Source organism: Tupaia chinensis, unplaced genomic scaffold (assembly GCF_000334495.1).
Source record: "Tupaia chinensis unplaced genomic scaffold, TupChi_1.0 Scaffold146625_1, whole genome shotgun sequence".
Classification (NCBI taxonomy): domain Eukaryota; kingdom Metazoa; phylum Chordata; class Mammalia; order Scandentia; family Tupaiidae; genus Tupaia; species Tupaia belangeri.
In genome coordinates, this window is record NW_006206481.1 from 58,565 (window position 1) to 69,955 (window position 11,391).

At 39.5% G+C, this 11,391-nt stretch overlaps 1 pseudogene; it reads right to left on the reverse strand.

Annotated features, from left to right (window-relative positions):
• Window positions 1-2,043: 2,043 nt before the first annotated feature.
• On the reverse strand, window positions 2,044-2,584 carry LOC102496285 (POU domain, class 5, transcription factor 1-like; annotated as a pseudogene).
• Window positions 2,585-11,391: the final 8,807 nt, after the last annotated feature.

An 11,391-nucleotide genomic window follows, 5' to 3' on the forward strand; every position in this document is an offset into this window, starting at 1 on the left:
GGGGGGGAGAGGTTTTTGCTATAGGGTGCGTGCGCACACCAGAAAGACAGAGAGAGACAGAGACATAGAAATCAAGAAATCACCCCCCCATGGAGGATGACCATGCCACAATCCCTTCTCCTCAATTCTCCTCTCAGGATCTTGGGCATGTATGCACATGCGCCCGGTGTGAGTTTAAGCCACTGGGTCGGGGACTTGAACCGTGATCGACTATACGGGAGTTCAGCAACATAGCCATTACACTAACTGCTGGTTCCATCATTCATACATTTTTAAATGACCAGAGAGAGAGAGAGACAGAGAGAGGGAAAGTGAGAAAGCAAGCCACCAAGTCCGGGACTCCAACTGTGGTTTTGAATGGTTTGAGTGTCGAGGTCTTAACCACCACATCACCTGCTGTACCTTTCTTTCTTTCTTTTTTCTCCCTCCCTTCCTTCCTTCCTTCCTTCCTTCCTTCCTTCCTTCCTTCCTTTCTTTCTTTCTTTCTTTCTTTCTTTCTTTCTTTCTTTCTTTCTTTCTTTCTTTCTTTCTTTCTCTCTCTTTCTCTCTCTCGCTCTTTCTTTCTTCCTTTCTTTCTTTCATTCTTTTTAAATCTACTGTGTCCCAGGCTTCTTTATTTAAGAACAAAGTGATGAGCTTGTGGGGATAAAAATCAAGAGCTCATTTAACTTCAACTTTCCCCTTGAATGAACTTAACCTCCAAAGCCCTGGTACATACACTCTGATTTCTCTTTTTCTGGCTTCTCTGTTTCCAGGCTCCCTATTTTAAGGAAGGGCAGGCATCGAGATTAGAATGTATGGAAAAGCCTAGAGTGGTGACAGAGGTGGAGGGCAATGCTTCCCCCACAGGGAAAGGAGGAGTACCATGTAGTAAAATGAAGGCTCCCACTTTGTCCCCAATTTAGGAAAAAATAATAGAGAAGTAAGACATTTGCGGGACACAGAAATGGCTTATTACCTGTTGATGATGTGTATGCTATTCTCAACTGGACTGGTCTGAGGTGTATTTCATGCTGGGTAAATTCTCTTCACAATCTAAATGATGTATAGTGATTGAATGTATAAATAATGAAAATAATGTCTATGGAAAATAACCAACTTTTAAAAAATTAATAATTAATGTGGTTTATTTCCAAGCAGAATATGAGTGACCTAGGCCTGGACAGGAGGCATACATGCCTTTCTCGGGGTGATCATGTTCAGGAGTTCTTTTTTTAAAAATTTTTTGAGATTGACAGACAAAATTAGTGAAGAGATTTCCATTGGTCTGGCCCCAAAAGACGGGACATGTAGAAGCAGGGGCTTGTAGGTTATAGGTGGGTTCCACAATTCCTAGGTTGGTGATTAGAAGGGAAGATCTGTGTTCTGGGAAGAAATGGGTAAATCTACATCTCAAAGAAAAGGAAGTTCTGTGTCTTGAGAAGAAGTTAGCAAAAAACATACTGTAATCTGTTAAATATACATTTAAAAAATTCTATGCCAGGGACAGGATGCAGGAAGAATCCTGTTAAATGGAAAAAATGGTCTGTCGATGTTTGTGGGCGTGGCTCTCCCTAGGGAAAGGATTTTGGGAAAATAGGAAAAAGCAGTCAGATTTCTGTCCACAGTAATAATAATAAAAAATGAGGGCTCCCATGGCCTGGGGTACCAAAATGAGGCCCTGGGGTAAGAAAAAAGGATACTTGGTCTCCCTGAGAAAGGAGACCCAGCAACCCTGAAATCTCATTGTGCATAGTTGCTGCTCAATCTATTACTTTTCTGGTGTGGGGTTATAGAACTACACTTGGACCACATCCTTCTCCAACCTGAGCTTCTGGGTGATGAGACTGACCCCCTGCAGCTTTGGCTTCGGGGACTGCAGGATCATGCTCTCCAGGTTGCCTCTCACACATTTTCAATACAGTTCACTTTCTCTTTGGGGCTTGCACCAGGGTCTCCACTTTTCATATCTCCTGAAGATTTTCATTGTTTTCAGCTTCCTCCACCCTCTTCTGCAGCAGAGGCCGAAGCTTGCACATGTTCTTGAAAATGAGCTGAAGAGCTTCAAAAGTGCAGATGGTTGTTTGACTGAATACTTTCCCAAAGAGAATCCCCAGGGTGAGCCCCACATCAGCTTGGGCATATCCTAGAGTAATCCTCTTCTGCTTCAAGAGTTTGGAAAATTGCTCGAGTTCCTTCTGCAGAACTTTGAGGTCCTCTGACTTTTCAGGGTTTTCCTCCAGCTTCTCCTTTCTCCGGCTTCACGTCACCAGGAGGGGCAGCACAGGGCTCTGGGGAGGCCCCCTCTGAGTCCTTCATCCCCATCCACCCACCCAGGCTCCCACCTTGCCTTCAGGCTGGTGCCCCACTCCAACTGGAGGCCCACAGTAAGTCATCCTTCTGTAGAACTCATAGGATGGGGGCATGGAGGAATCCTGCACATCTCAGAGCTTGGCTCAATCCCTAGCCCAATTCCAGGCCCCCCAGGAGGGCCTTGGGAGCTTAGCCAGGTCTTAGAATCAACCCAGTCTGACTCTGGCCCTTCTGATCCATCACCTCCACCTCTTGGTGGGGATGAGAAGGCTGAAGCCAGGTGTCCTGCCATGGGGGAAAGAAGGCTCCCCAAGCCAGGGTCCTGGAAGAATGAGGGCTTGCCAAGGGGACTGCTCAACACCTCTCTCTCCCCCAATCTCCTTCCTTTAAGGATTTTTTTTTTTTTATTTTATTAAAACTTAACTTTATGGGAGGCCAGTAGATGGCCTGGTGGTTGAGGCAGTGGACTCCCACATGGCTGGTCACGGTTTGAGTCCTGGTGGCTTACTTTCTCACTCTCCCTTTCTCTCTGTTTCTCTCTGGTCAAAATTGAAGAATAATGATAATAAAGTTAAAAATAAATAAATCTTAAAAAAAAAAAATCCCAAACACCTCATAACTTTATGGAAGTATAATGTACATACAATAGCATCATTTAAAGATTCATTTAAAGATTCATTCATTTAAAGATTATAATTTCATGGGACCAGCAGTTAGCGTAATGACTATGTCGCTGGACTCCCATGTAGTTGACTGCAGTTCAAGTCCTGGACCTGGTGTCTTAAACTCTTGCCGGGCACGTGTGCATGCGTGTCTAAGATCCCAAGAAGAAGATGGAGGAGAAGGGATTGCAGCATGGCCATGCCCGCTGGGGGTGGTTTCTTGCTTTCTGTCTCTGTCTTTCTGGTGAGCACACACACACCCTATAGCAAAAACCTCTCCAATAAATAAATAAATAAATAAATAATAAAGATTATAATTTCATGAATTTTGATGGTTATACATTCCTCTGAAACTATAATCAAGACATAGGATATTTATTAATACCCTCCCCACTGAAGTCCCTTGTCTCCAAATTGTTCATCTCTCTCTGCTCCTGGCCCCAGACAACCGCTGATCTGCTTTTTGTCACTATAAATTAGTTTGCATTCTCTGGAAATTTATGTAAATGGCATTATAGAACATACACTTTTTAATGTTTGGCTTCTTTCACTCAGCATAGTAGTTTTGAGGTTTCTCCATGTTGCCTGTCTATCAATTTTTAATTCTTTTTTGATGCTGAGTAGTATTTCATTGTATGAATATACCACGTTTTGTTTGTACATTTACCTGTTGGTGGATATTTTAATTTTTTCAGTTTTTGTCTGTTGACATACACTTGCATTTCTCTTGGGTACATACCAATGTGTAGAATGGTAGGATCACATTGCAGGTGTTTTTAATTTTAGAAGAAACTCAGTTTTCCAAAGTGATAGTATTGTTTTACAAAGCCATGAGCAGTGAGTGTATGTTTGTTCTTTTATGACTTTTTAAGTCTTTACATAGATAGTTAATTTTTGTGGTAGAAACATTAAAGAAAATAAATCCCTCAAAATCCCACCATAAGGTACAAAAAGTTAACATTTTGAAGCTTACTACTCTTGACTTTTTTCTATCTATGCTATTTAAAAAAAAATTGTCAGAGGATGTATACACTTGCCAGAGAGAGACAAAGAGACAAAAAAGAAGAAGGAAAAACACCCACAACAGGACATGGCCATGTCATAATCCCTTCACAATTTCTCCATCCTGTCAAGATTTTGGGCATGCATATATGCCCAACATGTTTTTCAATCTGTCAGAGCTGGGATTCTAACTGTAGTCAGCCATGTGGATCTGGCTCCCTTTAATACTAGGATATGGAGTGACCTTACCTATACTGTTTTTAATAAATGTTAGATTATATGATATACATGCATCTGTGTTTTGCTTTTCTCACTTAATATGAGATTAGCTTTCCATTTTGATACATAGAGTTACATCATCATTTTAAATAGCGGTGTAGTATTCCATTGCATCAATGCATGATACACTGAAAGGAGCCATTTGACCATTGACAGACTCTTAGGTGTTCTACTTCTCGATTTTTATAAATAATATTGCATTGGATATCATTGTATATTGTATATTTTTCTAATTATTTCTTTTTAACAGAATTAGTTAATTTGTTGTTATTATTTTTTAATTTGATCTGAGAGAGACAGAGAATGAGAGAGAAAGGGAAAGTGAGAAAGCAAGCTGCCAGGTCCAGGACTCAAACCTCGGTTGGCCATGTGGGAGTCCAGCACCTTTAACAGCCATGCCACCTGCTGGACCCCTAATTATTTCTTTATGATGAACTCCAAGGAGAATTCTGGCTCTAAAATTATACAAATTTTAAAGGCTTCTGAGTTTGGTTGACAAATTTCATGTAGCTCTGTTCTTTAAATTTAGTTTTGTGAGCTTGATCATATTACCTAAACTTTTCGGGCATCAGCTCCCTTATCCGTAAAATGTAGGTAATGTAAAAATACACAGTTTAAAGCACTTAGCTTCGTCATAAGTATTCAGTGGCAGCTATTACTACTTTAAAAAAGAATTATTTTATTTCATTTATTATCATCATTATTATTTGACTAGAGAGAGACAGAGAGAAAGAAAAGGTAAATAGGAAAGCAGGCCTCCAGGGCTGGGACTTGAACCATGGTTGGCCATGTGGGAGCCCAATGCCTTAAGCACCATGTGACCTGCCAGCCCCAGCTATTAATTACTTTTTTTAAATTAAGGATTGTTTTAACTTTATCTATTTATCTTAATTTGACCAGAGAAGGAGAGAATGAGAGAGAGAGAAAAAGGGCAAGTGAGAAAGCAAGCTGCCAGGTCCAGGACTAGAACCATGGTTGGTCCTGTGGGAGCCCAGTGCCCTCAACCACCATGCCACCTGCCAACTCCACTATTGCTACTTAAAAAAAAAGGTTTTAATAGTTAGTGTGCTGAACTAAACTCAAAGGGTTATGGCCTCTTAATGTGAATTGTTTGTGTTCATTGCTTGATGATGGTTCATTAAAAAAAATTTGCCAGAAGGCCCATGCACTTGCTCTAGAGAGACAGAGAGGGAGAAAGGGAGAAAGCATCCTTCGCAACATGGTAATAATTATACCACAATCCCTTCTCCATCTCTCCCTCCTTTTGGGATTTTGGGCATGCACACACATTCATTAGGTATGTTTTTCAAGCTGTAGGGTCCAGGACTTGAACAGTGCAATTGGCCAATGATGACCTTAAATATTTCTCAAATATTGGGATGAATGATAGGACATAAAGTTTTTGAAGCTGTCTCTCTCCATTAGGATTAAAAGGCAGGTGATTATCTCATAAATTCCATAAATTTGGTAACTCCCTTTACATATTTGTGAACTCATGCTGTTGGTATTCTTTGTAACTTTGAGATTCTGGGCAGTAATCCATTGCATTTAAGACTCAAAACAGGGGCTGGCAGGTGGCGTGGTGGTGAGGTGCTGGACTCCCACATGGCAGATCACGGGTCGAGTCTTGGACCTGGCAGCTTGCTCTCTCTCTCTCACTTTCTCTCACTTTCTCTCTTCCTCTCTCTCCTTCTCTCCTCTAATTAAAAAATAATAAATAAAATTAAATAAATAAATATTTTTAAAAAAGACTCAATACAAATCAACTTTAAATTTGTATTTGGTGCTATTACTTTTTCATGATAGTGTGGTTCTTTAAATCAGTTTTATGGGACCTGATACAAATAAAATAAAACAGTTGCATAAGCCTAAATTTATTTAGTATGTTTAATTTTTTTTTCTTTTTGCCAGAAGAACCAGTGGACTAAAATGTTTTGTTAGATTTCATTTCCAGGAAATACACATCGACAGATTGTCCTTGGTAATTTTGCATTAGAACATTACTAAATGTTATCAAGTTATTTACTCAAGAGCTTTTAAAATTTTTAACATTTAATTCTAAGTGGAAGTGGGTGTAGTAGGGGAAGAAGGTGGAAGGTAATAATACAAAAAAGTCTACTGTGTGTTTCTGTTTTGGCTTTTTAGTTGAAGCTGACAAACTTTCAGAAGGGAGAACAAATTCCTGACTTTTGTCTCTCTGTGGTGGGGTAGAAATGTAGCAAGGAGGTACCAAGGAGGTACTTTCTGGCCAGTCCCTCACTCTCAAACCTTTGTGAATTTGACAAAAACAAAACAATACAAAAAATGATACAATATAAAAGATGAAACAAAACAAAAACAAAAACAATCTTCTCAGGAGAATGGAGGAGAAGGGATTGCGGCATGGCCATCCCCCCTGGGGGGTGATTTCTCGGTTTCTGTCTCTCTGTCTCTCTCTGTCTGTCTGGTGAGTGTACGTGCCCTATAGCAAAAACCTCTCCAAACAAACAAACAAAAAATCTTCTCCTCCCCTCCACCATGCCAGAGATTTAAGAAGTTAATCAATTAAAATGCCTTTTAGAATTAACTTTTTAAAATTCACAGCTTAATGTGAATTATAGCAATTAGATATTCAATTTTCAACTCCTTAATAAGGATTTTTGGTGACTACTGAGACAGTGCTAGTATTGGAGTCAATGGTCATTAGGAAGAGGGCAAGTTGGATCTGGTATCACAGGGAGTTTTGGACGGCCTGGTGGTAGTGGTATTGGAACACTGGTCCTTAGCAATTGTTTAATTTCTTTGAGCCTCAGTTTCTCATTTGTAAAATTAAGGAGGTTGGGACCAGCAGATGGTATAATGGTTACGTCACTGGACTTCAAGTAGACGACTGCGTTTGAGTCCTGGACCCGGCAGCTTAAAACTCACGCTGGGCACATATGCAGGCATGCCCAAAATCCTGAGAGGAGAATGGAGGAGAAGGGATTGAGGTGTGGCCAAGCCCCCTTGGAGGTAATTTCTCACTTTCTCTCTCTCTCTGGAGAGCGCACACGCCCTTTAACAAAAATCTCTCTAAAAAAATATTAAGGTGATGATTTATAATCTGTAGTCTTATGAGGCTCAAATGAGATGATATAATTTCTTGGCACATTTAATAATCATTATTTCCACTCTGGTATCAGATTTTGGTGTGTTCTCCTATGGAAATGATAAACATAAATTAGGACTTTAGGCTGCTTGCATGTATCTTATGATTTTGCTGTTATATGTTTTGCTAAATCATCTTCTCACAAAGAAGATGAATGTGAGCAGAATGAAGCGAAAAGTTGAAACCTGTAGAAGTTTGTATGTTATTATTTCTACTTAATAGTATGGATTAGGGTTTTCTAAAGACACAGAACCAAAGGATGGATGGATGGATGGATGGATGGATGGATAGATGATAGATGAGAGGGAATTTATTAGAAGTGGCTCATATGATTACAGAGGCTCAGATGTCCCACAACAGGCTGTCTGCAAGCTGGAGACCCTGAATTGCTGGTAGCTTGGCTCATTCAAAGTTCAAAGACCTCAGGAACAGGGAAGCCAATAGTTTAACTATTTGGGAGTTCCTTATAAAATTAAACACAGAATGGTGATATGATCCTACCATTATATATTTAGGCAGGCATGTACCCAAGAGAAACAAAAGTATATGTCTACCCAAAGACTTGTGCAAACATATTCAAAGCAGTTTTACCTTTTCTTTTTTTTGAGATGTTTTTGCTGTAGGGTATGTGTGCTTTAACAGAAAGACAGAGAGAGACAGAAAGACAGAAAGTGAGAAATCACCCCCCAGCGAGGATGGCCATGCCGCAATCCCTTCTCCTCCATTCTCCTCTTGGGATCTTGGGCACACATACACATGCGCCTGGCGTGAGTTTAAGCCACCAGGTCCGGGACTCCAACCATGGTCAACTACATGGGAGTCCAGTGACATGGTCATTACACCGACTGCTGGTCCCCAAAGCAGTTTTATCTTACCAATAGTCTAAAGTCTGAGGCTGAGAGCCTGAGAACTTGCGTGTGAGTGCTGAGGGGAGGCTGCTGGTTTAAGTCTTGCTGTCCAAACACAGGTGAGCCTTGAGTTCTATTGTGCAAGACTGCAGTAGAAATTTATTCCAGCTCTTAAAAAGAGGTCAGTTTGCTGCTTTTTTTTTTTTTTTTCTTAGAGCGATTTTTGCTATAGGGCATGTGTGCTTGCCAGAGAGACAGAACGACAGAGAGACAACAAGTGAGAAATCACCCCACAAGAGAGATGGCCACGTAGCAATTCCTTCTCTGCCCTTCTCCTCTTGGGATTTTGGGCACGCACGCACATGCACCCAGCCTGAGTTTTAAGCTGCCGAATCCAGGACTTGAAGTACAGTTGACTACGTGGGAGTCTAATGACATATTATGCCATTCACTGGTCCCAAGATCAGTTTGCCTTCTATATTTGTTTTCTCAGAGTCTAGCTGATTAGATGGCTTCCCTCCCACACGGAGGGCCGACCTTCTCAATTTTGTCCTTTCAGACTCATGTGTTAATGTCCTCTAGAACACTTTCACAGAAACGCAAAGAATAATGCTTTGGTACATCATTAGATATTCCTTAATCCAATCTCGTTGACACCTAAAACGAACCATTTCATTAGTGTTTATGCAAAATCCAAATAGCATGTTGGATTATGTAACAGACCTTCAAAAAATTTGTGGAAAAATGGGATTAAAGTACAAATTCATTTTGGTGTCAAAAATTTTTGAAATCCATGAATAGTTTTTCTTCACATTCCACGTTTCCATGAACTTTTTGATGACCTTCCCCCCAAAGCCTCTTATTTTCGTTGTTTGTTTATGAGAGAGAGTTAGAAAGACAAAATGTGATGGGGGGGAGAGAGAGAGATTAAAAATTTTTTTCTTCCATGAAAGAGAGACAGAGAGAAAGAGAGAAGTATCCCTAATATGATCTCCATGCTGTAATCCCCCAGCCTCAGCCAGACAGTGCATGTGTGTCCAATAGGTAGAGACAGGTCTTAGGACAGGAACCTGAGGACCTTCTCCCATGGCCTCAGCATTGTGAAGCGTGGCTCTCCTGCTGGAGCACCATGCTGGCCCTGAGACAGGCATGTTTGACAGTGGCTAACTATGTCATGAGCCTCCCAATTAGCGGGGACCTCAGGCATGTGCCATGGTGCCCAGCCTGTGTAGGTTAAGCTGAGAACTGAACTCGGGGTGCCCATGTGGTCTCAGCCATCACGTGGTAGTGCCCTCCTGCTTAGGTTTGTGCTTTCTTTTCTGTGAGTTCTCTGGCCCAACACTTGAGCCACTCAAAAGAGAATGTTCCTGGAGACAGGTTCGAATGGAGTCTAATTCCTTTTTTCAAAGCTTCATACTTAGTCATTAGATTCCCTCCAGTGGTGTGCAGTAAGTGTTAATAACTGGTCATTTATATATATATATACACACACACACACACACACATATATATATGTATATATATATATTTATGAATTAGCTGATATAAGGGATGTACAACACCTAATTTGCAAGTTATAATGAAATATAAATACTCTTTGTTGTAGATTCTATATAGCCCAGTGATTCTCATGGGATGTTGATTTTTGCTAAATTCTCCTCTCTGTTGCCAATCTATGGTTGCAACTCAACCATGATTTAGTAATTTTTGTACTATTTACAATATAACAGCTACAAATATGACAGATTTTTAATTTTAGTCTGCATTAACATTTTACGTGTCACTTTTTAAAGCCTAGAGGAACAACAAAATAATAAGTAAGGACTTTATTCATAATGTTCGCCAATTTCCATGGTATAAATGTTCCCACCAAGGCTGATTTTAAGCTACAACATGATAGTACTACTCATGGAATTAGGAAGGTATACATGGTAGCATACTGTTCCATATAGTTTTCACTAAACAGTTAAAATAGATATAAATAACTTTAAGAACATAGTTAATAGTAAAACGATTTGGAATTGAAGAGCTTTGTATGTCACTACTTTTGTTCTTAATATAATTTATTAATTGCAAATTTATATAAATGAGTGTTTCAAAATGACTCATTAAACAACTGACTCAGGACAGTACTAAAAGTCAACAATTGGCTCTCCTGGGCTGGTAGGAGCTAGTTCTGTGAAACCATGGCCTCCTTCCCAGAGGCTTCTACATACTTGGACTGGTTGCTTTCTAAGACTACTGAGGTTATCATCTGAAGATTTTCTTTTCAACATTCCTCTTTTATTTCTTTGCTACATTACTCCCTCATCTTGCTGGAGTATATCTTCAAATAACTTGCAAAGAAGTTACCTTTATATACATGGAGTAAATAAATACTCTGAGTCCTTGCAGGCTTGCTGGATGTCTTTAGTCTCTCCTTACATGTGATTCAAAGTTTGGATATAGAATTTTAAGTTGAAAATAATTTTTCTTCAGAATTTGGAAGAGCTTATATCATTGACTTTTAGCACCAACCTGATAAGCAGGTTAGTGCATATTTTTTTTCCTCCTGGAAGATTATAGGATCTTTTCTTCCTCTTAAGGTTCTGAAATGTCACAGAAGTGTGCCTAGGTCAATGTTTTTTTTCATTCATCCTGCAGGACACTTGTTGGGACTTTTCAAAGTGAAGATGGTTGCTTTTTCTGGGATAATCTCTTGTACAAGGCCTTTGGTAATCTTTTGTCCTCTTTTTAATTTTTTTTTGTTTTCTCTTCTATTTTTCTAGAACCTTATTAATCAAACATGGAACTTCTCAGACTGACTCTCTATTACCTCTTTCTCTTATTTTTCTGTATTGTCATTTGTTCTTCATTCTAGGAGATTTCCTCAACTGTACTTTCCAGCTCTATTCTAAATTTTAGCATAAACCATCAAAATTTTAATTTCCTAAAGCCATTTCTTATTCACAGCTTTTCTTCTTGCAGCATCCATTTTTCATAAGTTATATAACTTTTCTTAAATTTCTCTCAGAATAAATAACTTTTGAAAGCGTCCCCCTTCCTTATCTGTCTTTCCTTCTTCTAGAGCTATTTTTCTTCTCATATATTTTTATTTTTTCGCATGTTTCCAAAGTTGTGGTTACTCAAGTAGTATATCTATTTCTAGCAAGAGAAAATTCTCCAGGCAACCTTAAAATAA